Raw genomic sequence first — 11,788 nt, 5'->3', positions numbered from 1 at the left:
GAATAGTCTAGATGACACTGAAATGTGCAATAACACGAAGTGTGAGAAATATTGTGCTAACATTCTATGAAAAGAGCCTGTTCTCCCTAGGCTCCTGACCCCTCCCCCAGCAAAATCCCCTTCATGGTTGTTCACCCGGGATTTTGTTCATACCTCTAGGAGAGCATCTACCACGTATCAGTATTTATCTGTAAATGTGAGGTGTTGACCTCATGAAGAGCAGGGACTGTGTTCTATGCATTTTTATATTCTCACCACCTACCACAGTGCCTGGAATATCTCACAGTCTCTACAAATGTTTCTTGAATGAATAAATGACACTCTCATAAATGCTGATAATTGGGTGGCAGCAGGGAAGTCTATGTAAACCTGGCGAACCCAGGAATTTTGTCATATGATGCTCTGACAGGTTTTTATGAAACCTATACGACTCTACTCTGAGTACTGGCTTTAGATCATAGAGGAATATAGCTTCAATCTAACTTTTACCAAAGTTGTGTTCTGAAGAATGTTTATGATAGGGAGGTAGAGAGCATATTACCTTTTCAGGAAGAATTCTGTTTTAGAAGGGGTAGAGCTAAAGGCCCCTAATTCTGCCAGCAAAGCTCAGAAGCTCTGACCTGTAAAGCCGGCTCAGCAAATCCTGCGGCGTGACTGAAAGGTAAACTAGAAGCCACCTAAACCAGCATCTTCCTGCTTATAGGTTGTGACTCCTACCGCACCATCTAAGGCCAGGACAATGGCAGTCTAGTTTAAATGATATCCTTCTGAGATCCTTTACGCTTTCAGCAACCAATTCAAGTATTCAAGTAATTTACATTAATATTTTATTTTCTGGTAAGGCTTCCTCTAGTGTGCACAACATCCAGGAAAGTTGGAAAGACTTCTTTTTTTAAAGATTCTTTCCTTCCTCCTCGTTTCAGATAAAGATCAAAGAGCATTTCTCCTAGTGGGGCGAGGCCACGCCTGGAGGGCAGGGTGGGCTGGCCGCGGGTTAGGCCGGGGAGGAGCCTAGGTTGGAGCCCTTCCCTGTCTCCCTCTCGAAAGGTTCCCTGCTCAGCGGCATTGCCGAGCGCTCGGCGCCCACCTGTCCCCTTCTCAGCACATGCTATTTATTTACACGATCCTCTGCATCTCCTCCCCACCCCCGGGCCCTGGGTTCAGGGGTTCCCTCCGCTGTCTGGGGGCGCCTCTCCCGGGGTCAGTACACAGTAAAGGGTTCAGCCCTGTGGCGGTCCTACTCGCCGCTCCTCTAGCTGCCAAACCTTCCTACGTTTCTTCTGTGCAACTGCTGAGGTCTTTTTTAAGGTCGCCCCTAAGGTGACGATTTTACCGACTCGTGGGGCAGTGGCCGGCGGCGCGGGCCGGGCCCAGCGGACTCTTCTCCCTGCGCGGGCAGCGGCGGCAGGTTTTGTTTTCGTCTGGAGCCGGCGGCGGCGGGGAGGGTACGCGGAGCGCCAGACCCGCACGCGTCTGCTTTCAACTCGCGGCGAATGTAGGGGCTCGGGAGGGCCCGGGTCTGGGCGAGGAGCATCGCGCAGAAGAGCTGCGGGCCAAAGAGGACCTCGGAACTGTAGCCTGGTTAGCACGCGCTGGACCACCACGGAGCAAGATCCGGGGGCATTTAACTTACTCTTGTTAGAGGGGAGAAAATGAGTCTTAAGAGAAGGACAAATGGCTTTGGCTTGTAACGCACAGGATATCCCCGGAGTCCCGTACAGGTAAGCTGCACCTGCTTCTAAGTACGCCCAGTGCCGCGCAGACTTTATCCAGACTCTTCCCTTAAAGGGTGCGTCGGATCCCCCCTCCCCACGCATCGTCCACCGCGCTCGGCGGGGCCTGAGAACCCAGCACCGGCTTTGCCACTGGAGCCGCGCGGTCGGCGGGACGGACGGCTTCCTTGCCCAATTACGAGGCTAAGGCTGCGGCCGTCTGCAGATCGCCTGCCAATGGGAGGCTGCAGAGACTATGTGGGGAGGTGCTGCCCGAGAGTGGGCGGGCGGTGTTTGGAGACCGCGCTGCAGACTGTGGGAGCCCGGGAGGAGCCCGGGCCCGAGCTGCGAGCTGGAGAAGGAGCGGGAGGAGGAGCGGGAGTGCGAGCACCCTGCACCGGGTCCGGCTGCTCCGAGAGCTCCAGCCTCGCCGCTTGCCGCCTGGTCTGCCCGCGGCACTTCTGCTTCCCCAGTCGTTGCGCCAGCGGTGAGCTGATCCTGCGCGTCACTCGGCCCGCAGCCGGTGGGTCGGGGGACACCTCCCCGCCGGAGCCCCCCGCGCGGGGAGAGTCCGGACCCGGGCCAGGGCGGCGATGGGGAACCCCGGGCAGCGGCGCGCTCCGAGGCGGCGGCCCGGGCATCTGGCGCCCGGCGCTCGCGGGCTGTAGCAGGTACCGCGGGACTCGCAGCGGCTGTCCGGCGGGACCGCGTCCGCTGAGGTGCGTGTTGGGGTGAGCGGAGGAAGGAACAAACCCCTGTGTTCTCAGCGAGGGAGGACGGAGGGTCCTGTCGGGAGCTTTTCTGGGTCAGTCTCTGGAGACGGCTCCGGGAAAAGACTGTCCCCTGGAGACGAATGGGCTGCCTTTGGGGTGGGAGGGGGAACACCTCTAGGGCAGTGACAGCGGGGTGGACCGGGCAGAGGGCCCCGGGGTCGCGGGGGAGCGCGGCGGGGGGCGGGCTCTGGGGTGGGCTCCGGGCTCCGGGAAGCAGGAGTTGTGACTGCGCGCGGTCGGAGTCTGCGGGGCAGAGATCCCGGCTCGCCGGAGCGCCCGGCGCTCTGGAGTCTCCAGTGGAAGGGGAGCCGCGCCGCCGCGCTCTCTCTCAAAGTTATTGATCGACTGAAAGGTTATTCCAGTCTTGGTGACATTAGCAGTAATGAGAACCTTGCTTTAGGTGCCCAGCAACTCCTCTCTGACTAACATTGAAAAGAAAAGATCAGAAAGGCTGCCAGATGCGTTTGACCCTTTGCACCAGCTGGGGTTACTTGTGTAACTCGCCGCAGAGTGTATTTCTCCTTAAGGATGTATACCCGGGGCGCGCCCGACTGTGGGGTCCTGCACGTCCTCACTGGGGACCCGAATCTCTCTTTTTTAAGATCTTGAGTAGCCAGTGCGTGCTCTTCTAACTCAGTACGTCCTTTCTTCTGAGTCCAGACGGCCCTCCTACTTGACTAATTTCTGCGTCATGCTTCGTTTCTCCGCTTCTGGTCCTATTCAGGTCTCACTGTATTATTATTAAAGGTAGTTTGACCCCGTCCTGGGAATTTCACCACCAGCATCTACAGATTAATTTTCAGCTTTGCTGCAAACCCAGACTCAATTTCGAATTGTCATCTACAAGCGAGGGCCGAGGTTTCTTGCAAGAGAAAACAACTTGGCATTACCCCTTCGGGAGAAATTTATCATCATTAACCTGCTTCGGTTAAATTAATTCATCCCTAGATGACTCCCGCGTGAGTATTGGAAAAATCAAGTGCATTGGTCACGGAACTGTGTTCACTAAAGCATGATTTGGGTCAAATTAAAAGTGTTACCGTTTGGATTTTGCATACATTTATATTTGGTTTTGATAAGAATGGCGTTTTTTTTAAACAAAGCATCTTGGTGAGTCTCATGGGTTGCTCAGTAAGTTCGAAATAGTCACTCAGATTTCCTTTTCTTTGCCTCTTTTGTCTGCAGTTTTCATTTCTAAACGTTAACACTAGATGGCTTTCTTATGACAGGCGTTTAGTAAACTGTGCTTAGGAGTTGCCTGTGTCTACACTCCAGGTTGCATTTTTTCCTGTCTTGGAATTTCTTATGGGAAAAAGAAATCTCCAAAACTGTTGCTTTCCTTGAAGTATATTACTTCCCTGTAAAACCCAAACAAAACACTATCTGAGCAGATATCAAAAGGTGCCCTGTTGTTTCTAGCATTCATAAAGATGAACTTCAAGCAAGAGGCTATTTGGCACTTGTATTTAGACATGTACTGAAGTTCTCTTTCATGTTTTGGCTCATTTAAGGAATTTAGAGTTCTACAGCGAGTTTTGTAATTCTGCTTAGAAAACAGTTCCCCTTGAAATGTTTGTTGCTTGATTTTGTAGGTCACTGCTTGATTCAGAGAGATGTAAAAAAGTATTCATTGGAAAGTGCACTCTTTCTTCAAACGGCCTTGTCTTCTAAAGATTCCGTGATGCATTCAGGGAAGAGATGTAGTTGAAATATGTGTGATCCATGCCACGAATTGTGTTAGAGACATCTTTATTTCTTTCCCTCTAGTTGATACCTGATTTTTCATTTCTAAGCACATCCCACTTTTTGAGAGGTACGGCCATTTCAGCAGCAAGCAGATCCCTAAGTTATGTTTTAAAGTACCTTATTCCAAAGCAAGACCATGATGACCAGCCCAAATGTTACTTTTGTAGACTTCAAATTTATTTATAAGTTGAAGAAATATCTTCAAAATACCTTTTCAACTGTCAAATACTGTATGCCTTGCCCAGGTTAATATATGACATATTGACTTTGTTCTGAATTAGAGAGTATATTCATAAATAGCTGAAGGAACACACACTCACATACAAACACACACACACATGTACACATACACACACAGAAACTACCGAGCATTTGGGAAGTAGGAAATGAAGTAAGAAATTGCTTTTATCAGTACCCACATGCTACCTATAGATGGAGTGAAATGAACTTGGATAAGAAGAGTTTAAGCATTTGGTCCAGAAAATAAAGTAAGAGATAAATTACAGGTATAGGGATGGAGCTTCTGGCTTTGGATATGAGCCACATATTTTCCCAGCTGATTTTAGTATATATTTTCATAAAATGCATCTGTGCTTTTAAATGTTAGAGTTTCTGAAAGAGCTTTAATTTCATGGAATGTAACTTTTTGTCTAATAGGGAAATTATTAGATCATCATGATTTGCCATATATGAAGCTTATTGTGGTTAAAAATGCATAATATTGGTTTGGAAGATTTTTGTATTTTCCTGAGACTGGAATGTTACTTTGAAGGGTCTCTTGATACCTGACCTTAGTCAACACCTGTCCTCTTAGGGAATTCTTTTCACCTCAGGCAGATAGAGGAAATGAGTTATTCATTTTGAAAAGCTAACTATTCCTGAAAATGAGGAAATTAACTAGTGAGCTATCCTGAAAGGGCAATTGTTTGGCAATGGGAGAAACTTATTTAGAAGTGCTGTGTTTGGTAGTTTAAAAAGGGTTGTGTTTACTGCATTCTTTGCAAAGAACTAAGTGTTCCTGTTCCCACAGCCATAATTATTAAATGCAAGTTTTTTGGAGCTTGAAGAACACAAGTCTTTGAATTTGTTATGCACTTATGGTGATAGTTTAGAGTTACAAATCCTTTCAAAGACATCCTGAATTTGAAGAAAATTTAGACTGTTACTGTTAACTGAAAAGCAAAGTTGTTTTTTCTGTTTTGAGCTAGTATGAAATATTGCACATATCCCTGAAGAATAAAGGAAATGATGTTCTGGATGATCTGCTTCTACTAATGTGCCTAATTCCCTTGCTGAGTGATAAAGTAGAAAGAGCTACGTAAGATTCCTTAGCGCTACTGCCTGGTCCCTAAATAATCTTTTGAATAGCCAGTTACTTTCTGAGCCTCAGTTTCTTCATCTTACAAATAAGTTTGGATGAAGTTTTCCATTATCCCACTTAGTGCCAACATTTTAAGGATCTTTGTCATTTAAAATAAATGTGTTAAAGTAATGAAAATGATTCTCTGGTTGGGATAGGTTATATATTTTTCATGATTGTGTCTTTTCTTTGCCTTGGTTTATAGATCAGTAAGTTTATATGTAAACATCCCAGAGAGTTATAGCTGCTTGATTTACCTTGAAATCTTTGTTAAGAAATTAACTTTTCTCTTCCAGTTACATTTCAGCTGTGACTCTTTTTAAAGGAATACTAACAGTATAATATGAATTTGAATGCCTCACAACTTCAGAGAGAAATTTGTTTGATCCTCCAAATTTGATTTCTAAGCTTTGGTTCCAAAGATCAGCAGTGGTCGAAGGGAGCCAGATCTGGCCCATTGTTGACATTCTTATGAGATATCATATTCAGTGTAATCCAATTCTGGAATAATAAACTTTTTTACTATTCAACACAATATAGTCAGTTGGGAGACTGGAAAAAAGAGAACATGCAGTAAGTTGGTCTAGTTGTCATAGCATTGCTAGACCAGAAGGGACCTTAAAAATGATCTCTTCCTGTTGTTCCTGTATTTTTGGTCTCATCAGCCCATGAAATTATTTTAGAAACAACAACAAAAACACACACAGCAGCAAATTTTGCCAGAGATGTTTTCTTTTCTCGCTCTCTTTTTTCTCTTTGGCATAGGTAGGTTCCAGGAATCGAACCGGAGTCTCCAGCATGACAGATGAGAATTCTGCCACTGAGCCACTGTTGCCCACCCAGAACACATCGGCTTTTAATATTGCTACATAAAGTGTCTGAAAATTAACAAGAGTAGTATGTACCATCTATTTTCAGTGAATTTCATCAAAATACATTGATATATAAAAAAAAATGCAGGGTAGGGCTAGATATGCTGTCAGATGGAAGGAAAGTTCATCTGTCTAGGGTAAATTTCCCACCCACTCCCAAGCACATTCCACCTGAATACACAGATACTTTATCCTTTTGCACAGACCAGTGAAAACTTCACTAAGGACCAAGGTCTGGAAATCACTGACCAGCCCAACTAACCTTTCTTTGAAGCTTGAATCTTATTTTTAGTTTACTAGGTTGTTCAAGCAAATATTATGAAATGGGTTGGGTTAAACAATGGGAGTTTATTTGCTCATGGTTTTAGGTTGGGAAAATACAAATCAAGGCATCAAGGCATGCTTTCTTCCTATTAAGACCCTCTGCTGGCAATCCTTGGTCCTTAGTTTGTCCCATGGCAAGGTACATGGAGGTGTCTCCTGGTGTCTTCCTTTTCTTTGGGCTCCGTTAATGTTCAGCTCTCTTGCTTCCTGTGGCTTTCCCTCTCGGTGTCTATATTTCATTGTACTTCTAGAAGACTCCGGTAATAGATTTAAGACCCATCTGGCTTGGGCTGGGCCACACCTAACTGAAGCAGCCTCATCAAAATGTCCTAATTTCAAAGGGTTCACACCCCCAAAAATGGATTTGATTTAAGAACATATTTGGGGGATATGAACAGCTTCAAACCACCATGGACCCCTTTGTATGATCTCTGCACGTGGTCTTCTAGCAATGCCTGAGCATTTCCAGTAACGGGGAGCTCTCCCTTTCTGTTGTTTTTGGCTATTAGAAATTTGTTTTGAGCTGCAGAATTGAAATCTAATTCAACCTACTTATTGTTTTGAATTCTACTCCTTTGGTGGCCTATGGAACAAATCCTTCTTTTGAAGTATTTCCGTTACGTACTGAGCAATACTTGCTGATGTTGGGCTCAGAAAGCTTCTCGTGGCAATTGCTCGATCAATATAAAGTAGAGTAGGGATAGCCTTTCTTCAAGTTGATTTCTCATCTATTTTGATAAAATCCAAGTTTGCATTCACTTTTTTGGTGGCCATGTTGCTCATTCAGTGAATTTCCTGTTTATTAAAATCCTTGAGTCCTTGATAACATGCTGCCATTAAGCTGCATCTTTCCGATTTTGTACTGTCATTGCAGACTCTAACCTTTATTGTCCTTGGATTTCTTTATTTTAACTGGTTCTCGTCCCATGGTGTTTTTTGCAATTTGCCTGCCATCCAAAAGATATGCTGTCTGCACACTGGATCAGACTGTCTTTTACATCTTTATTTAAGTTACTTTATTTATTTTTACATCTTTAAATTACGTCTTTATTAAAATATTCAAGGTACTTTATTTAAGTATCACTAGATGAAATGTTGAATTGGATTGAACCATGATTGTACTACTAGAAACTTCCTTCTGGATTTACAAGGAATCACATTTTGGGGATGGGTTACAGTTAAGTACTGATGCACTTTATTTCTTATGATTATTCCTTATATCTCTGTCTTTTCTACACAGATACTGTGAAGGAGCATGTGTCAGACTTCCTTTGTTCTATTGACCAAGTTATTCTAATAAGCAAAAAATACTGAGCTTACCCTGGCTAGCTTTAGTACCCTAGTAACTAAAACTGTGCTCTGCAAATAGCTGGTAATTAAGAAATGTTTACTTAATGATGAGCAGAATGAATGAATGAGAGAAACTAGGGCACACTTACATTGGAGGCCTTAGGCACTGAAAAGATGATAGAAAAAATCTGTGTTTTGGGGCTTTCTTAAACTTCCTGTCCTGTTTCGTATTATTTTATTTTTGATTACTTTCGGAAAGGGAGGAGAACCATACTCTTTTTCTGTTTTGCAGTTTTAACTAGCTGATGTACTGCTTCTTATTTCATAAATGAACATTTAGCTGTAATGGGCATCATGAACTTAGCCGATTAGAAAATTACTCCATTATTTTTCACTTTTGCATATTTGCTAAATCTGCTGGAAGAAACCACATTTTAGTGGACTTCTCATGGAATCAGAGCAATTCAAATTTGGGATATTTCGTTGTGTATTTAATTACTCTTAGGTTAAAAAAAAATGTTACATTGGGGGCATAAGGGTTGTTGAGTATTACAAGTCTTGCCTGCCATGCCGGAGACCTACGTTCAATTCCTGGACCATCAACTCAAAAAAACAAACAAAAACCCAAAAAATCAACAGATGGTGCTGCAATAAGGGATATTCACATGGAAACGAATGAAATGTGACCCCCATTGCATAGTATAAAAAAAATTGTTACTGGAAAGTAGGAACTCTTGGGTAAATAAAGAATTATGCATGTTGAGGTGATTTACACTATTGTGTCAATTAAAAAAAAAGTCTGACTATGATGCTTAAGGCTAGACTGTGTAGCCAATGTAATGCTTATTTTTATTGTCTTCTAGGTATGTATGTTAGGTTTCTAATAAATAATTTTTGGAATTACAGTTTTAATTCTTCTTACAGGAGAAATACTACTATTTCGAACGTTTGATACCTTAATCCAAAGAACAGTTGCTTTCTAGTAGTATCTCTAAACTTTTTCCAGTGTGCATCCCATTTATACAAAATCTTCTGAATATTCACCTGTCTAAATATTTGTATATGCATGCATATGCATGTATGCCTGTATATTTGTTTGCAAATTTATATATGTACACATTTACCATGCTAAGATATTATGGACACTATAAAACATAAAAATATAAATTTTGAGAAGGGCAGTAACTGAAAATAAATAGAAGTTGAAGCGTTTTGTTTCCACACCTCAAGGGTTTGTCTGGTTCGAATTCATAACTATTGGGAAACAGAATTTCTTGGAGGCCTGTGGAGACTCGTCAGGGCAGTCCAAAGCCAGACTCCGCCCTTATTGGGTCCAGTGTGTACTGTATTCTTTTTCCCGAGGGCATTTCTGACTTTGTGGCCTATTTCCTTGTAGAGCAGCAGCTTGTGGTTTGCTTGGTTTGAAATTTCATTTGTTGGGAGGAAAATAGTGTCGTGAGGGATACTATTCTTCTGGAAATGTCCCATTGAGCTAAACTGTCTGGGGAGCATTGAACTGTCGAGGATTTTGGCCTTGCATCTTACACACACCCGTCGGCATTGCCTCTAGATTAGGGCTAGAAGAACATGACTAATCATTCGCCTGTCCAAAGACTTCTAAAAGAATAAAAGCAACTTTAAAATTGTAGATTAAGAGTCTAGTTCTCCCTGTATTTTATTGACCAGAACTGTAGCACATACAACCTCTAGGTGCAAGAGAGGCAGATAACTTACTTCTTTAACTTTCCTGCCCTGACAGTGGTAACACTTAGTATCTGCACAGCTTCATCAGCAGTGCCCACCCCACCCCACCCCACCCGCCTTTACACTGTCTCCCTTCTGTCTACTTTATTTTCATCTACAGTGATTATTATTACCTGATGTCATATGTTAATTTTTATATGTTTCTCTTCTGTCTTAATAGAACGTAAGTGCCATATGGGCAGGGGCATTTTTTGGTTCCTATATTCTCTGCACCTAGATGGATTTTGCCATGCAGTAGGCTTTTAACAAATATTTGCTAAAGGCATGATTGAGAGTCATGGTTTGAACATGAAAGAACTCTGTGTCTTGGCTTTTGTTGAGTTAAGTAGTTTTACCTTGAAGTTCTAATTATTTCTATTGTAAATGATCTGTGCGAACATTTGAAATGACCTTTGATTGAACTCTTGGTATGAAACTGGTGAAAATGAAAAATAGTTTCTGAAGAGGGTTTGAACATAGGGTCCTTTCCGTTCCATCAAGACTTCTCTTGGCCCGTTCAGAAGGGAATGCTTTTGGGCAGTCTGGGCACCCTGGGATATGCCCTTCCTTTCTTGAGAGGGTGTGGTGTACTCCTGCCCCAGGTTTCAAAGTCTGGTTCCAGCTGACAACTGCTCAGCCCTATTGGAATCAGGTGAGGCGAGGTTGTAGCTCCCTTAACAGCTCTGGCTTGGGCTCATTAATTAAGATAACTGAAAAGAAATTACTTCTGAATTGTGTAACATTACCTGCAGTCTTTTATCTCTCAATCTGCTAGCAATTACAGTTTCTTTTAGGGAAAAATGATTTTTTTTAAAACCCCATCAGTACTATATAGTAAGCCTTTAGGTGATTGAGTACTTTTGAATTGGGGATTACAAGACACCTTAGAATATTATTTATGCCTTAAATACAGTGGGTACTCAGTAGGCATACTTTTAATTTTACATGGTGGGAGCCTTTTATCTTATATCTGACATGGTACTAATTCCTGTATTATACGAAGTCAGGGAGATACCATATGAACTCAAAGTTGTGTGTTAAGAAGTACTGTCAGAAGAGGTGTAGTCAAGGCTGAGAGATTAGCCAGAGAAATAGTAAAATTACCTAATTTACCAACCAATTTTGTTTGACGGTCATTGTAAGTCATTTGCTTGGAATAATGGATCTATTTTCCTATTTAAAAAGTTGTAAATGATTATAAGAATGAGTGAGGGAGGCTAACTTTTATGACTTATAGCCAGAATAAAAAATTGGGGAGAGATCTTTCTGCAGGTAAATTTGAAAACATTTATTGTGCTGTATCCTTTCGCTGTACTTAACAGGAACCTTCTGAGGCTGGTAGGGTTATCCTCTTTCATAGATGCGAAAAACTAAGATTTAGAGAGAGTATGAGTGGTTTTCTGAATCTTAGTTCTTAACACTTTTAACCCAGTTCTCAGTTCTGAATATAGTACTCTTTCCTCTGTTCCACAGCTGCCTGTAAGACCTCAATAGATAGTTAAAAATGAATGAATGAAGAGACAGGAGGAAGGTGGGAAGGAAATAAAGACGGTGGATGCACGAGAAGAGTTGATGTGATGGAATTCTCTTACTATCCCTAAAAGGGGGAATGGGGGTCCAGGGTTGAGCTAATGAGCTTATCATTCTAGTCTAAAAAATGTCCTGTTGTTTCAGCCAGTGGACCGTCTGTTCTTAATTAGAAATTTTGTCATTTGTTGTGAGGTAACAGTTCTGCTGATTGAATTGGGTTATGTATTTATTCTTTGTTGGGAAGTGAGTGGGTTCTGTGATCATGCAGAGAACATTTTTTAGCTTCTGAGTCTTTGCCAAGATTAAAAGAAGTGTAAGAGGGAAACAATTTTTGTTTTGCATTTATGCTTTGCTAGATTTGCATAATCTTTGTTGAAGCCAGTTGAATGCGAATCCCTAAATAAATTTCAGGCATTTAAATATTTAAAAGGATTCATC

At 42.6% G+C, this 11,788-nt stretch overlaps 1 protein-coding gene across 3 annotated transcripts in view; it reads left to right on the top strand.

Moving 5' to 3' along the window:
* The first annotated feature begins 2,347 nt into the window (after positions 1–2,347).
* Positions 2,348–11,788, top strand: part of SIPA1L2 (signal induced proliferation associated 1 like 2) — a 245,756-nt gene continuing 236,315 nt past the window's right edge. For all 3 annotated transcript variants that reach the window (XM_077168347.1, XM_077168346.1, XM_077168349.1), the window contains exon 1: positions 2,348–2,431. The gene's annotated coding sequence lies outside the window, so the exon portion shown is untranslated. The remainder of the gene's footprint in view (positions 2,432–11,788) is intronic.

The sequence above is a fragment of the Tamandua tetradactyla genome, chromosome 7 (genome assembly GCF_023851605.1).
Source record: "Tamandua tetradactyla isolate mTamTet1 chromosome 7, mTamTet1.pri, whole genome shotgun sequence".
Lineage (NCBI taxonomy): Eukaryota > Metazoa > Chordata > Mammalia > Pilosa > Myrmecophagidae > Tamandua > Tamandua tetradactyla.
The sequence above is the reverse complement of the archived record's forward strand: the minus strand, read 5'-3'. Positions and strand labels throughout refer to the sequence as shown.